Raw genomic sequence first — 18375 nt, 5'->3', positions numbered from 1 at the left:
GGGACCAGTAATGTAGACTTTATGAACCCGGATATTTTCGGAGAGTCAGGACATCTGGAGGAGCACAGTCTCCCAGGAAAAGTTCTGGAATCGCCCAGCCAAAGCTTGGAATGACGTACATTTTGTTATTTATATCACCTCCTTTACAAAGAAAAGTTTGGGCGTCTGAAGGAGAATGGACACGCTTAAAGGATTAGTTCACCCCCAAAACGACTTGTTTTCTATTGATTACTCACACCATGGAGACTTGAGTTTCAATAATATTGTTTTGTATTTGTCGCTTTCCTAAGACAAATTTGATTACAATAAATGTACCCCCATTGATTCCGGATGGAGACCCAAGGGTCTGCATCCGGAATCAAAGGGGGTACATTTGCTATAATCAAGAGAAAAAAATAGAAAAAAAAAGTCATTTTGGGGGTAAACTACTCCTTTAACAACATAATTTTTCAATACCGTAACTAGTCAATCTACAAGTGCATACGCTTGTAGGTCGACTATTTCCACCGTTTCTCGACAGACAACAATAATTGCGACTATCTCAAACAATTTGCGATCAGGCGTTACCTATGGGCATCTCGTCCTCGGGCGTCAGGTCCTCGCTGCCCAGCATCCACTTGACGTAGGGCACGGGCGAACCCACCGCCACGCACGGGATGTTCACACTGCCGCCCGGCATGATCTCATGGTTGGAGGGGAGGATGGAGAAACTAGGGGGCACGCCGCTCACTGTAAGGGCCCCTTTTGAGCAAAAGGGGGAGAATAACTTCAGTTTTTTTTTCTTTTTACAAAGTATATACCGGTATATATAGATATATTTTGTTTATTTTTGTACAGAGGGATATTTCAAGTTTAATCCAAAAAAATGTATTTAGGCTCTGATGAGTTCAAACAGAAAGACACAAATCTTGCGTTGAGAACTCAACCAATCAGGAGTGAGCTGTGGATCTATTTAAGAAACACACGGCTACAATCTGAGCTCCTTCCACTCAAAACTTTGCTGCTGCACCCCAACATAAATCCAAATAAACAAAATACTTTGTATTTTTTAATTGGATGTTGAAGGAACAGAAGAAGAAGAAGAAGAAAAAGAAAAAGAGGAAGAAAAATAAGATCATAAGAGCACAGGAAAAAGGACACAGATACGCTTAATTTATGTCGAACAGCCGAATTGGCTATCGCGTACGGAAGTCCTAACGTCACTCAGTTATCCCCTGGGTCGCCGATTTTTTTATTTTGTTTTATTTGTTTCTATGAAAATCCAATAGGTTCATCTTAGCATTGAGTCATATAAGAACACTTTTCCAAAACAACAAACAAAATCGTCTGACTGTGTTTAGAGAAAATGCATTTCAATTCTTACTCTTTGGTAGCCTGGAAACCAGACGTATCTCCCTCCGAAGTAGTGAGGGACCATTCAGGGTATGCAAATGTGGGGTGGGTTTATCACCCGAGGCTTTTTTATTATTTATTTATTTTATAGAGGGTATGTACATGCATAAAGTGAATGGCAAATCGAGTGGCAAAGTGAGTGGCAAAGTGAGTTTAACATTGTTTAATGCATTTCATGGAATCAGATAGGACTTTTTTGTTTGGATCATTGGATGTACAGTATGGGCTGTCAAGGCCACTCAATAGGCGTTAACTCCGCATAACTTCTGGGTATGATGATGATGTCACGCGCATACCCTCTATTCAGTCCTTGGAAATGCAGGATCCACACAGAGATTCCATCTATGCAGTGATATTTGTCTGGCCATGCCAGGCCAACTCTTTTTGGAATCATTTTGTGACCCAGGGAGCTCTAGAGCGGCAGTGATGTCACACTTCGGTTCTCTATTTTGGGCGCACGGTGCCGTCGTGTGACAAAGCATAGATGTAGAGAGAGAGTGTGGATGGTTAGGAGACGATGCAGAGGGCAGAGTGGACAGAATGCACAGGTCAACGATTAGGCCACTACCACCACGCCTGTCTAGAATGGACACAACAAACTGGTTATTAACCCGTTTAATCCCGAATTGTTCCCAGACATAAGAATATTCAAATATTGTGTCATTAGTAACCCTTTGAAATAATCAATCATATTTTTTTGAAATTTTCTGTACATACCTACCTACCACCAAAATGCATCCATCATCTAACTACATACCTACCACCTTACAGCATCTATCACCTACCTACCCACCCACCCACCTACCTACCATCTACCTACCTACCTACCTACCTACCTACCTACCTACCTACCTACCTACATACATACCTACATACCTATATACCTACCTAACATACTGCATCCATCATCTAACAACCTACCTACAACCTTACTGCATCCATCATCTAACTATGTACCTCCATACTGCATCCCTAATCTAACTATCTACCTACCTACCTACCTACCAACCACCACAGCAGTATGGTCTACCTACCTACCTACTACCATCATCCCTCATCTAACTATCTACACTACAGTACCTTCCCACCAACATATTGCATCCCTCATCTACTACCTACCTACCACCATACTGTGTCCTTCATCTACTAACTACCAACCACAATACTGCAACCATCATCTAACTACCTACAGTACTTACCATCCACCATACTGCATCCCTCATCTTACTACTTACCTACCACCATCTGTGTGGCTGGTTCTACAGACAGGGATCTCCATATATGGGCACAAAAGGGATTGTATGTATGATGTCAAATGTCATAGACGTGCATGTTTGGGGTCTTACAGCAGTATACAGTACAAGGATCTCCATATATGGGTGCCAGGGGTCTCCATATATGGTTAACTGGTCCAATATACATACATAACTGGTCAGATGGCCAAGACATGGCGTGACCTCACCCTTCATGGCAAGGTCACTTGTCGCCCTTATACTTGCATAAATTCAGCACGTGCATCAGCAGCCTGGCTTGCCCATAATAGTCCATGTCTGACACTATCACAATCACTGAGGACAGCATCTTTCTCACTTTGAGACACTGCAATGTTGCATGCCTTGTCTGGGAGCTATTTGTCATCAAACAAACCAGTAAGACTCAATAATTGGGAGATAAGCGACCGTCAGGTGGCTCGGGGGGCGAGTTACGGCCTTTTTAGTGGGCTGCAGTGGCGGGGGTCCGCAGCAAGGTGGCGCTCTACGCACGGCTGTCTCCGCGCCGCCGAGGCGGACGCGTGGGTACCGGCCCCAGCTCTCCCGTTCGCTCCTAGCCTGAGTTACGGCATTTTATGTGCGCTGCCGGCATTTTATGTGCGCTGCAGTGGCAGGGGTCCTCCACTAGGGGGCGCGACCACTTTTGCATCCGTTCTGGAGCACCAGGAGTCTGTGGTGCCCGGGAATTCCCCAGTTAAAGCAAAAGAAAACAGCAGAAAGAGAATAATTTGCTATGTGTATGTGTATTAGTATGTGTATAGGTACAGTAGTTGCTAATGTATTATCCCACCGGTCACTATTGTTGACGTCGATATGTTTGTTCGTTTTATGACCACACTGAACACATTTGAGTAAATGCAAAGGCATACACCAATACTAGACATCTTAAAGAAGATGTGTACCGAAAATCATGGTCCTATCTTTATGTTAAGATACTTTACTAACATTTTCTTTTGGGGCTTTGATGCTTCCATCCTCTCCCCTTGGTGCAGACAGGAAGTAAACAGCTCTGGTCATGTGACAATTTAAAGTTAACATGTGACACTGCACATATTTGATCGGGACCCTTTAACCTTTTCAATAATTGCTGGAAATGCATGAATGAATCATTCAATAACATTTTATAGCCTCATAAATGAAGAAAATAATTACAGTCACTATTGTGACCATGTGGGATTAAACGGAAACATTCACAAAGTCAAGTATTGACAAAATGGATGATGATTCTGGGGTTTATTTGTGTAAATGATACTAATAATAATAATAAATATAGCTGCAAGCAGCGATAAAGTGGCCAAGCCAAGCCAGGCCAAGCAGGAAAGCAAAAAAGCAGCAAGAGAAAGCAGGAAAAGCAAGAAAAGTGGGAAAAGAAATCAAAGCAAAACTAGAAGCAGTGTTCTTCCGAGAACAGGTCTCCGGCAGGCCAGGTAGATTATTTTGGCCTCCTGGTGGTGCTATAATAGGCCAATGCGAAAAGGGCGCCATGTGTCCTTGGGCCTTTCACAGCAATCGGACGCTGCATGTGTGATTTGAGGCATTTTGTTCCAACAATGAGTTATGCAAAAGTTGACCCACTGGTGGTGCTATAACAGGCGAATGTGAGAAGGGTGGCATCTGTTCCTTGGCCTAATGGGAATGTGCATGCAAAATCTCACACACATGGCAGGCTGTGTTCATAATTGAAGGCATTTTGTTCAAAAAGGAGCAATCCTGCAAACTTTGCAATCCAATGTTAGCCAATTAGATAGAATATGATATCGGACAAATCCGTCATGATTACATCACTGTGGAGATACTGCGTACTGATTTGTGTGATTTTTGGATAAAATCTGAAGGAGTAATATCGAAGATTGTGTTTTACATACTGTAAGTCGGCCTTCTAGTGGCAGATGTGAAAAATGCAGGGCACAGGTTTTTCCTTGTCCTCTGGGAAGTGTGCATAGAAAGTTTTACACTAAACTGTGGAGTTATAGGTAAAAACACAAATTGGCCTCTACACAACATGTATGCAAAATACTGTATATGCAACAGACATAAAATACTGTGATACTATTCACCTGGACAGTTTATGATGCTGTACATGATATCATTGTAATCCTTGGCCATCAAAACATAGGTGTAGACATCGGTTACACATCTCCATTCAGAAACATTGCCATTCAGAAGATTGACTTCCATTATTCTAAATGGAGGTGTCACCTAAACCTATTCAGGGCGTTTCTGAATGGGGATGTTTCTAAGTGGGGGTGTGTCTGAATGGAGGTCTGTCCCCGCTTACCACACCAATGGCTGACGTGATGGGCATCATGAATGCAAGGCCATTGCACTCTGTTTCAACTGATCCTGACATGCTGGAGATTCTTTCACCAGTGATGCTCCTGACTCAGAAAGCCATCCCAACATAAGCATCGCCTGGAGACTTTGACCTCAAGGACCTTTACAAATGTCAGTGGAGGCAAGTTCAGAGTCTTGAAGACAAGTTTTGGAAGCACTGGAGGCATGAGTACCTGTCAACACTCCAAAAACGGAGGAAGTGGACAGGCGACAAGGGTGCATCTCTCTCTAGACTGCTGTGCTACCATTGGGCGACTGAGTTGCCCCCTTGGGATAATACAGTGTCTGTCTATCTATCTATCCATCTATCCATCTATCCATCTATCTATCCATCCATCCATCCATCCATCCATCCATCCTTTACGACATGTCTCCTTTCCGACAGACACTAACCCTAACTCTTACCCTAACCTTAACCTCTATGGAAGTGTTGCCACTCCGACAATAAGAAGTCACTGTCGGAGTGGCGACATGTCGGAATGGAGAGAGCCTCCCGGACGACAAACCCAACATTCAGGAAGGAGATGTTGTCCAGCTCCTTCTCAAAGACTGTCAGGTGAAGCGCAATGAGTGGCAAGTAGGGCTAATCGTAAAGGCCAATCCCAGCAAGGATAGAATAGAATTTGCAAGGTCGAAGTTAAAATTGTTAAACAAGGGACTGCCAAAATATACCTTAGGCTTGTGTCTTTGTGTTATGCCTCTTAGTCTTACATAGGTTTCTGTGGAGATCAAAGCAATTAGTTCAGTCCCACGTTGTTGTCTGAGAAGCAAGCATGCAGCAGTGTGTTCTCCACAGCTCTCCAACGTTTGGTGCTTTTGGAGTAGATATGTCTGTGAGTAACTCAAATATTATTGTGCCAAAGAGTGTAACAAAATGTTTTTAGTTGCTTTTGTTGTTTTGTTAATGTTATAGTAGGCCTATGTGTTTGTTGGTCTACTACTCATTTCCATATGGCTACAGTTGTATGTGATTACATCAGTGTTTATGCTTTTAGTAGCTAACACATACTTATTTTGTTTGTTTGTTTGTTTTGTTTGTCTTTGTTTGTTTTTGTGTTGTTTTTCGTCCTTGAAAGGATAGGCACAACAAGCTTCGGCTTCAGCCCTACGCCTTTTCTCGGAGCCCTCAAAATGTGTGCAAAGTGATTTTTTGTGTTCTGTAATGATATAAGGCACCGAAAATAAACTAAAATATAGCTGCAAGCAGCGATTAAGTGGCCAAGGCAGAAAAGGCAGGAAAGCAAAAAAGCATCAAGGGAAAGCAAAGAAGAAATCAAAGAAAAACTAGAAGCAGTGTTCTTCCGAACAGGTCTCCGGCAGGTCAGGTGTTTTTTTTTTGGCCTAGTGGTGACTATAATAGGCCAAAGTCAAAAGGGTACCACGTGTTCTTGGGCCTTTCACGGCAATCGGACGCTGCATGCGGGATTTGAGGCATTTTGTTCCAAAAATGGGTTTTGCAAAAATGTACCCGCTGGTGGCGCTATAACAGGCCAATGTGAGAAGGGTGGCATCTGTTCCTTGGCCTAGTGGGAATGTGCGTGCAAAATCTCACACATAGCAGGCTGCGTTTGAGACATTTTGTTCAAAAAGGAGCAATCCTGCAAACCTTGGAATTCAATGTTAGCCAATTAGATAGAATATGATATTGGACAAATCTGTCATGATTACATCACTGTAGAGATACTGTGTGCCCATTTGTGTGATTATCAGATAAAATCTGAATGAGTAATATCTAAGAATGCGTTTTCGGCCTTCTGGTGGCGCTATAAATGACAGAGACTCTGCCGATTTTACACTAATCGGCATAGTTATTGGTAAAAGCACAAATTGACCTCTACACAACATGTATGCAAAAGACTATATGCAACAGACATAAAATAGTTCCAAAGAACTCCTCAAGGTTTTAACTCAATATCTTTATTTTCCAACTTTTTCTTTAGTTTTCTTTGTTGAAGAGTTGGTCATCAGGTTGTAAACCTTCAAAACAGAGGGTTAACAACCTAGCCATTTTCAGGCATGTCTTTTAAATCACAATGTTTTCAAATAATTCAAGTAGTAAACGTCTTCAAATAAAGTTTTTAAACATTAAGTATTGTGAAGTCTGAACCCAAACCAGCACACGGAAACAGTTCTCAAGGTGAAAACGCAATAAGCGTTGTTTTATTCAATGGGGCGTTCCCCTAAAACATGAAATAAAGTTCTTCCCAAAACCGGGGCTTTTAACTCAAAATATGCTTCTTTCCAGAACTTAACAAACAGGGGTTACATTCGAAACACATGTTTCACATTATGCCGTTGCTTCCATTAACACATGCCATTTCTCTTCCAAGATTCAGATGCAGCTCCTAATTTGCCTACAATCAGAACAGATAGAACCACCATTAGCAATGTGGCAAAAATACAGAGCAAATGTGCGACAGAGGAGAACATAGTGGAGTTTTGCTTACTGCTCGATGGAAGAGTCCCTTCGAGAGCCAGCTACACAGTGAAGCAGAGCTCGGTGGTTAAGAGCAAAAACATTTGGATTGCCTGACTCGGAGAAGCTGTATTGCGGCCAGGTGCTGACAAATCAAACTGATTGCAACAAGCAGCCATCTTAGCTGCTGCATTCTGGGAAATGTAGTTTTTCTGAAAACCAAACAAAGCCATCAATTAGATTCAGTTCACATGCAAAAAACAGGGCCTGGATAAAAAAAAAGAAAAATCAACTAATCAGCCGATCTACAAGGTTAAAACAAAATAAAGTCAACAGATCTGCTGATTTGGAGGTTGTGATTTGCCATCCAATTTGCGTGATTTTAGGCCAAAATCTGTAGGAGCAGTGTTGAAAAATGTTTTGCAAGAATCGGCCTCATGGTGGCGCTGGAGGGCCATATGAGAAATCAGGCATGTGGAGTGTGTGGAGTGTGTGCAAAGTTTGGCATGGATAGGGGCAATGGTAGCGGAGATATGAATAGGGCAAAAGTATGATGTCACACGGACAGAGTGACAGCCGGTGGAGGTTTCGATAGTAACTGCGACCTAACAGTCGCAATAATACTCACATCTCTTTAGTTAAATGCTTACATTAAAGAAAGAGATGAGGCCACACCCCAAACAATAGTGGACACAGGCAATCATCCACAACTAAACACTCCTGACAATATAAAACACATTCTCACTGTAAACCATAGAACCAAAATAACACAGTAAAACGGTAAAAGAGACCATACAAAACACAAGCAAACAGTCTTACCGGTTAACAGAGCAGCACACAGCCTCCTCAACTCAGCAGTGTTTTGCTCAAACTGTTCAGATGGATTCAATCGGCCGACGCCCAACAAGCAACCATCTTAGCTGCTGCATTCTGGGAAATGTAGTTTTTCTGAAAACCAAACAATTAGATTCAGTTCACAGGCAAAAAAAAACTAAAAAAAAAAAAAAAAAACTAATCAGCCGATCTACAAGCTTAAAACAAAATAAAGTCGACAAATCTGCTGATCTACAAGCTTGCCATTGAACACAAAACACATCAATAATCAACTTAGCAGCTTATCTACAAGCAATAATTACATTCCCGAAATGAATCTTTTTACATTCCAATCCCAAAACCAGAAACAAACATTTCTGAGCCGTATGTTCACTTACCAATTATCTTAGTCACACAGCCTCAGTGTCAATATCAGAGTTGGTCAGGTGGATCTAAAAGCCAAATATAGTGTCGGTTAAGTATAAATGAAGTAATGCTGTTAGAAATTGGAATAGCATTGAAATGAAATGTGTACAAACCTGCAGCAGCTCCAATGAGGTTACTGAACAAGCTGAAGACAGACTGGCTTTATACAGGGTGTGGTGATTAACAATGCTCAGCAGCTGTGTCCAGGGGCGTCACAAGGGGTAGAAAAGTGGGACTGAGTTACTGGGGCCCAAGGTGGAGGGGCCCTAGTAACTTTATCTATTGACAAATAGCAGATATACAAGCTCACAGAGTGGCACCGAGTGCCGCGCTGCGAGCTTGTAGATCTGCTATTTTTGAAAAGTTGTGAAAATGTGTGAAAATCTTTGAATATATGTATTTTTTAAGCGAACATTTCTAACTCAAATTTTGCTTCTGGGGTCCCTGGAACTAAATATTTTGAGATCGGGGTCCGTGGCCAAATACATATCATTTTGGGGGTCCTTGACATAGGTTCTTGCACACATTTTCAAGATTTTTCAAAAATAGCAGATATACAAGCAGTGATGTTAATAGGTTTTTAATGTAATGAGTCCCGGGACCCAAGACGGGTCTTTCGGATGAGTCCCAGAGATATTTTATGGGTCCCACAAAAATTCAACGCGTCATGTCATTTTTGACAAAGTGCAGCATTTAACTTGAATTGGTTATTATATGGTTATGTTCATGTTACGTAGAAATGTGTCTGAAAGAAATGAACCACAATTCCAAATCTTACAATTTGAATACTTCCAAATAGTCATGTGATGGTTTGATTTTTTTTATACCTAACCGGTAATATCGGATGTTGACCACTTGGGGGCGTAGATAGAAGCTTTTACCGAGTCTTCATAATCAACAGCCACCTGTTATTTTATATACATCGATAATATATGGATCTTCTAAGTGAGATCATGATGTCTCCTGTTTGTACTGTTACTGCTTCTATGGAATGGGGGAAATGCCGTGCTTGTGTTTGCTCTGCTGTACATTGAACCAGTGGACTGGGTCAAAAACAGTCGATTAGGATTGCTTGTAGATCGGCTACTTTTGTTTTGAACGGTTGATCATAGAGGGACGTGCCGCCCCTCTATGGATGCGGGAGGGCAAGGCACAGGCGGCCGCCACCAAATGGACGGCGCCGCCACGAAAACACTATAATCAATCAAAACAGTTAGGCAGTCTAGGCTACATACATACTGTCTCAGATAGTATACATGCTAGGCTAGCTTGCTTCCTCCGTGTTGTAGTTGAGCCAATAAAGGTTATTTGACCACGTTCACCACAACGTTAATCGTCGCTATTGCTGTAAAGACGCAATGAAGACCTGTGTGGCTTCTAACACGTTGTCCAATGTCCACCACATCTATAAACAATAGCGCGTGTATCCAGTTGTTATTGAATGAAGAGGACAGAGGGAGAGGAGGCGGGTCGCTGTGTGAGCAGTGAGCATGTCATGTTTCTGCGCCATACACGTTCTGTGGGGGAACCCTTTTTGGTGTATCACCTAACACGCTGTGCCACTATGGTCAGAGAGCGGCCCGGTGCTACGCTAAAACTCAGGCACCCATTGAATTCTGTGACCATCCACATACACACAATGGCGTTCAAAACACACTGTCGTTAGTTCTATCGTCTGTTTTAAGACTTTCTACGCGGATTTCATTTGTGTTAACATAGCATTAAGTAGCATGCCTTCACCCATGAACAATGGTGGCGTCTGGACTTTTTAAAATATATTTTTTTCGCGACGTGGTAAATTATTTTAACGTGGACTCCAATGGAGGCGATGCGTCCATGGGACCCAAGGACACTGACGTGAATGCGTCTTTAGGCAACGTGAATGCGTCAGAGACGCGTGACGCGCACGTATTGACGTCACTGTACAAGCTCGCAGCGCGGCACTCGGTGCCGCGCTGTGAGCTTGTATATCTGCTATTTTTCAATAGTTAACATTCATGGGGGGCCCGCAGTGAATCCTTGTACCCGGGGCCCAGAATTTGGTGTGACGCCCCTGGCTGTGTCTGATTGTGACTTAGGGACCGTGGTCAAAATATTGCATGTGAAAAATAAGAATATGTTCCATTTGAAAATAAAATAGAAATTACTGTAATTCCAGCTGAACCCTGGGTTACAGTGCACAGTGCACTAACCTACATTATTGCAAAATGTGACGAAAATTTGACTTTGCATGTATGTTTTAGAGGCAGAAGAATATTTTGCATAAAACCGCAATATGCATTGAATTATTAAAAAAGCATGTTTCAATTTAAAAAAAATCCGATCTGACAGATCTTTAGATATTGGTCCAAAGTTCATGTAAAAAAAGTTCCGTGCATGTGACGCGAAAAATCCGGAATAAAAGCGGGTTTAAGCGTTTTACGAACTGCTCCAAATGGCGGAAAATCTAAGGGCGGAGCTTACTTAACAAAGACACAGATGTCTTCCGCTTGAGTCAAGGCGCGCGTGTAAGCAAGTTGCATGTCTTCAAACGAAACGAGGCATGACTTATGCCCCTTTAAAGTTTGAGTTTTCAAACGCTTCGTATAGCGCCCCCCTTTGGCCAATTGGAGTAAGATTGCTTTCAGTGATATTTGGACTAACCCTCGACATATTTGCCAAATGCCATGAACGTGTCACTTTGCATGTATGATTTAGAGGCAGAAGAATAATTTGCATAAAACTGCAACATTGAGTGAATTATTAAAAAATAATGTTTCGCTTTAAAGAAAATCCGCCGAGACAGATCTGACCGTATTGGTCCAAAGTTCATGTAAAAAAAGTTTTGCGCACGTTACGCGAAAATCCCAGGAGGAGATACATTTTTACTGTTTTTCATATATTTCAAAATTGTGGGAGAAGTAAAGGTCAGAGGTCAAAAGTCAGAGCGTAAAAGTTGTTCGGCATGAGGAGACGCATAAGTGTATACAGGTTTCATTGCTGTACCTGAAACAGGGCATGAGCTACACCTGTTCAAAGTTGGCATTTTTCAAAGGCTTCCTACAGCGCCACCCTTTGGCCGATTGTTGCGAGCTTCGCGTTTTAGCCGTTTGGCATAGTCCTCTGCCATACTGCCGAGTTTCGTAAAAAGCGACTGCACGGTCTAGCCGCTAGAGAAAAAGTGGCGGAATAATAATAAATATAGCTGCAAGCAGCGATAAAGTGGCCAAGGCATAAAAAGCAGGAAAGCAAAAAGGCATCAAGGGAAAGCAAAGAAGACATCAAAGAAAAACTAGAAGCAGTGTTCTTCCGAACAGGACTCCGGCAGGTCAGGTAGGTTTTTTTTGGCCTAGTGGTGACTCTATAATAGGCCAAAGTGAAAAGGGTGCCATGCGTTCTTGGGCCTTTCACGGCAATCGTACGCTGCATGCGGGATTTGAGGCATTTTGTTCCAAAAATGTGTTTTGCTAAAGTTGACCCGCTGGTGGCGCTTTAACAGGCCAATGTGAGAAGGGTGGCATCTGTTCCTTGGCCTAGTGGGAATGTGTGTGCAAAATCTCATACACATAGCAGGCTACGTTCATGATTTGAGGCATTTTGTTCAAAAAGGAGCAATCCTGCAAACCTTGGAATTCAATGTTAGCCAATTAGATAGAATATGATATCGGACAAATCCGCCATGATTACATCACTGTAGAGATACTGTGTGTACTGATTTGTGTGATTTTCTGATAAAATCTGAAGGAGTAATATCGAAGAATGTGTTTTCGGCCTTCTGGTGGCGGATGTGAAAAATGCAGGGCACAGGTTTTTCCTTGGCCTCTGGGAAGTGTGCATACAAAGTTTTACACTAATCGGGGGAGTTATAGGTAAAAGCACAAATTGACCTTTACACAACATGTATGCAAAATACTATATGCAACAGACATAAAATACTGTGATACTATTCACCCAGTTTGATACTGTACATAGTAAGCCTTGCCAAGCCATGAAGACCATATGACTCGGCCGAGCCATGAGTCTCACAGGGCAGGAGCCTATCTCCTGTTTATGTAGCATGAGGCAGCTTGATGTACAAGTACACCCCCTGGACATGACACTAGTATGTCGCAGGGACTTACCCCAATCCAACCCTTGATGCTGAGTGCCAAGCAGGAGGCACTGGGTCCCATTGTGTATAGTCTTTGGTATGACACGACCCGGGTTTGAACCCAGATCTCCCAGTCTCAGGGCAGACACTGAAACCACTAGGCCACTGAGCTGGTACATGATATCATTGCAATCCTTGGTCATCTCAACATAGGTGTAGACATCACAGTTTGTATTATAATGCTTGGTTCAGGAGTTATGATGCAAACTACATTATTTAGTAATGGCGGATATTATTATTATTGGGAAGGCTCCATATCAGACATTGTTCAAGGATCCAAACTGTAAAGTCTACCAAATGTCATGATTTTAAGCTTATATCAACCCCAAGCGGGATTCAATCCAACGTCCTTCTGCATGAAAGGCACATGCCCTGACCACTACACTAGAAAGCCACAGGATTTGTTAACTATGTTTGTTTTAAAAAAAAAGAAAAAAAAAAAGTTCTATGTAGGCTGAGTGCCTTGATTTTATTGATTTTCTTTTTCTTCATATTTTGGAGGCTTGGGGTGAAATCAATCTGAGTAAATGTAATTTCTGAAAATTTCGAGTGATCATATTTTCTTGTGCACGTGACCCCATATTGGAGGCCATATTGGAGGCTCGGTCTAGCCGCCTGTGCCCTATAGACATATGCACTCTGCTTAAAGATATTGCACGCACACGCATGCACGCACGCCACACAGCGAGAGAGCTGCAAGGCCCTTTCCATGGGCAGTGTTTATTATTTTTCCTTTATCTTGAGTTTTGCCTTTTGTTCCTGAGTTCTATTTTTGTCGAAGTTTATTTTTGCTATTTTTGAATTTTGGGTTTCATTGTAGGCTACAAAATTGCATGGAGGAGGCTGGATAAATGAAAATCTTAAAACACCCCTCTTAACCCTTAAGTTCTGTTCAGATTCACTACACCTTCGTTCTGTTCGGGTCATTTTGACCCGGTGGATATTTGGTAAAAAGAAAACAACACTAATATAAATTTTAACTTAACAAATCATCATGATACATTGACTTTTACTCAATACCAAACTTTTACTCAATACCAAACAATTCATATGATATATTTGGTAAATGTTTGCATTTCTGCTTTGCTATATCACATTAAACACTGAAAGAGCTAGGCGTTTTTACTGATTTAGCTGAAATCCATGTAAAAAAAACTACTTCATTTAATACTGGGCAATATTGCTCATGCTTATAGGAAGGGGGGGAGGGTCCGGAATGGGGCTTCGGAAGGGGGGTGTTAGAAGTGGGGGCGACTGTGTGTCTGTGTTTTGGCATAATACTGTGTATTTCTGTGCTTCGGGGTCAAAATGACCCGAACAGCACTTAAGGTTAAAAAAATATGAGGGGGGTGTAGCATGGGTGTAGTGCAAAAATATTTTTTTTACATGTTCATCTCAGAAGAATCTTTAAGGCCAGTGAGTTTCAGGTGGAAACATTTTTAACTTCTACCTTTTTTTTTCAAATGAAAATGTAAAACGGGTCAAAATGACCCGAACAGCACTTAAGGGTTAAGCCGTTCTTTAGAGCCTAGGCCATCAGCCAACTTCACACACTGGTTTAAAAATATTAGAATGCCCAATAAGCAACTATAGTATTTTTAGAGACACAAATTGCTTATAAGCAGACATGGCAACCCAGGTACATTCAGAGCCCAGAGCGCCAACTACTGACACTTTAATGCAAGGACAACAGAAAACCAAATGATGTTTTTCAGGACAGCTTTTTCAGCCTCCGCCTCTTTCAGGATATGAACAGGATAACGGGGGCGGTGCCAGGAGTAACATGAATATATAGAGATAAATACTGAATAAAAGTACAAAGGTATTGGCATCAACTTGAAATTTTTTGAAAATAGCAGATCTACAAGCTCACAATGCAATGCAACGCATGAGCATTTACTGGAGTAGCCTAGAAGTAAGAGTATACAAGTGAAGTATAAAATACCTCAAAATTATACTAAGGATAGTATTTGAGTAAATGTACTCAGTTACTTTTACACCACTGGCATTGTAGACCCAGATGCTTGTGAAACATGATAAAGAAATAGTCATGCAATAGTATGAATTTCAGTTTATTTACACAAAGATTTGCAATTGCAAAATTTTATAGCAGCATTATTTTCTGTATGTGGCTAGCAGAGTCAGACTTAAATTTAACTAAACTTAAATTGTTTTTATTGAAAAAAAGTTGAAGTTTTCATTTGTCAACGGATCTGAGCTTCGTGTATCTATTCGGCATCTAGAGTGAATATTTTAACGCAAATAGGCCTATTTACCTTTGGGATCCCTGGAACAAAATATTTTGAGATGGGGTCTGCAGCCAAATACCTTTTTTTTCTTCCATAACCAGTGCAGGTCCAACTAACTACCTTGTCTGTCCCTGTGGCCTCCTTTAAATAGAAGTGGACTGTACCACAGGACACAGCCCCAATTAGCAACAATACTTAAATACTTCCAAAATAACCCATTGCCTAAAATTAACCTATACACTAAAGATGCATTATTATTAAATCGTTTTTATTGGTTTTTCAATTTTACAGCTAAACACATACATGTCACAAAAAAGATGCGTTACTATTAAACAAATATAATTTGGGTGGAAACTCATTAAACAATTTAAATAAACAAATTACTCTGAAACCCTTGAAACCCCTTCTCCTTCACAGCACTTGGCATGTTCCTATTACTCGAGGAACAGCCCACAGCAGTCCAGGAGAGACCCAGGATAAGTGGCCACACCCATTATAACCACCACCCCAATCATTCAATAAACTGGCAGGCATAAACATTAAAATGCATTGGCTTGTAGTTTGGTCCACTAGCAATTTATACTTTCCCTCTACAAAGCATAATTATGCTACACCTGTTGTTGCAGAAGAAGGTGTTGGTTGGAGGAATTACATTGATGACAACATTAAATAAAACTCAAGAGACCAAACTGTATTGCGAGAGATTATATTGAAAAAGGAAAAGGAAAATAAAGCATGAATGCATACAGTTGATATTCACATTTGATTCCCAAATATCAGTCCGGTCAAAGTTCTAGGTAGTCAAGTCAGTCAGAGTGTTCAATGTTCATAGGGCAAAGTGGAGATTGGGATTGAGAGAACTGGGGGGAATGTTTGTGTATGAGTTGCTGCCGCTGAGTTTCCTACCCATGACCATAGGTGAAACAGGACTGGGATCATACAGGGATTGTACAGGGCTGGCTTGCCATCATTCAGTTCAGTTCCTAGCCAAAAAACCTGGATACAGAGAAAAGGGCAAAATGAATATACCAGTAAGACTCCCTAATCGGGAGATAAGCGACCGTAGGTGGCTTATGTCCACAAATAGGGCAAAAATGTGTTTTTCCAAAATCTTCCTGATCCATGTTGATGACATGAGTGTAGACATGCTGTGTAGTGATATTCGTGATTTTAGGGCAAAAACTGTAGGAGCATTGTCCAAAAATGTGTTTTAAAAATCGGCCTGAAAGTGGCGCTAGAATAGGGCCATGTGAGAAATGAGGGGTGGGGTCTCCGCGTTGCCTTGGCGGACGAATAGGTACCGGCCCCGGTTCTCCCGGACGCTCCTAGCCCGAGTTACGGCATTTTATGTGCGCTGCAGTGGCAGGGGGTCCTCCACTGGGGGCGCCACCACTTTTGCATCCGTTCTGGAGCACCAGGAGTCGGTGGTCCCCGGGAATTCCCCGTGAGCAGCCCCGTTGGGGTGGTCATTTGGTCATTTTTGCACATTTGGTCATTGTTTACATCTGGGGGTCCCCCAGGGACCTGGGGGTCCCTGGGGCTCCGGGGGTCCTTGGAGGTTGTAGTTTGGCAGGCAAGGAGTGTGTGTGTAAAATCTGGCATGGATCGGGTCAACAGGTGCGGAGATATAAGCAGGGAAGAAGTGTGACGTGTGACGTGTGAGCACATTTGGTCATTTTTTACATGTGGGGGTCCCCCAGGGACCTGGGGGTCCCTGGGGCTCCGGGGGTCCTTGGAGGTTGTAGTTTGGCAGTCAAGGAGTGTGTGTGCCAAATTTGGCATGGATGGGGGCAACGGTTGTGGAGATATGAGCATGGCAAAAGTGTGACGGACTGACTGACTCACTGACAGACAGCCTGTGGAGAATACAAAATAACAAATTCAGTTAATCTGCCGATCTACCAGATTAAAAAAATATTCTGCTAATATGCTGATCTACAAGCCATCTTTAAACTCAAAATACATCAATTCAATAATCAATTTAGCAGCTTACATACAAGCATTACATTCAAAAATAAATATTTTTTACATTTAAATCCCAAAAAACATTACATTACAGATCACATGGTCACTCACCAAGTCACAATGTTCCTCATTCACACAGCCAGTGTAGCGAGTGGATCAGGTAGGTATGGTATCTAAAAGTCAAATTATTGCATGGGTAAGTATAAATAATTAATGAATTAAACTGTCAGAAATTGGAATAGTTGTTGAAATAAATAAAGAGTACATACCTGCTGCCTGTAACACCTTCAGTGTTGTGCACCACACTGAGCAAGTTCTTCTTCTTCTTCTTTCTCTTGTTTTACGACGGTTGGCAACCAATTTTATGGTGCATTACCGCCTCCTTTTGATCCGGCGTGTGGATCGACACCTAAATCCTATTCACATTCAGTCACTCAATCACACATATTATCTATAATCTATATCCTATCATAAACCCCTGTTTCCCTCAAAAACCCTAACAAAACCCTAACATGTGCTCTTTTCCCCATATTTAAAATAACCTTTAGTGTAAATTCCTGTACCCCTAATTCCCTCAGCTGATTCCTCATTGTCTCCCTCTCTCTCCCATACCCTCTACAATCCATTATAACATGTTCCACTGACTCCTCTTCCTGACAAACCTCACATAATCCTGTCGGATGCTTCCCTATTATTTTCAATGTTTTATTTAGTCCACTATGCCCTAATCTTAACCTCGTCAATATAATTTCCTCTCTTCTTTGTCCACTCCCAACCCTATTTACTCTCACACTCTTTTGGACATCATATAAATGTCTCCCTCTCTCCTCATTATCCCACCTTTCTTGCCACATTTGATTTATCCTTTCCCATACTACACTCTTAACCTCTGCTTTACTTATACTAACATGCATTTCTATTGCACTGAGCAAGTTACTGCAGAAAGACTGGCTTTATACTGGGTGTGGTTTGATTGCCAATTGCTGGGCAGCTGTGTTTGGGTCTATTCTGCATTAGAGGTGGGATTTATGGCTCTTTGAAGTGAGACAGTACCATCGATCTGGCTCACTAAAAAGAGCCGTTCAAAAGACTGGCTCATTTGGCTCCTTGTATATTTATATATTTTTAAGAAGAATTTGTTTAAACATGAATCCACAAGGTGGCACCACATTCCTCTGCTGACAGTTGAGATCACAATTTAGTATTTACCCTTTTCATAAAATGTGTGTGTAAATTAATCTACCTTGACTTTTGTTATTCATAAAACACCTAAAAAAAACAAGCAGGCAACAATGAACTCGCTCCTCCACTTGTTCTCTCTCTCTCACTCACTCACTGTACTCAGTCAGTACTCAGTGGAGTAGCAAGGAGATGTTGAAT

Source organism: Nannobrachium achirus, assembly GCF_963921795.1.
Source record: "Nannobrachium achirus genome assembly, chromosome: 15".
Lineage (NCBI taxonomy): Eukaryota > Metazoa > Chordata > Actinopteri > Myctophiformes > Myctophidae > Nannobrachium > Nannobrachium achirus.
Note: the sequence above shows the minus strand (reverse complement) of the source record.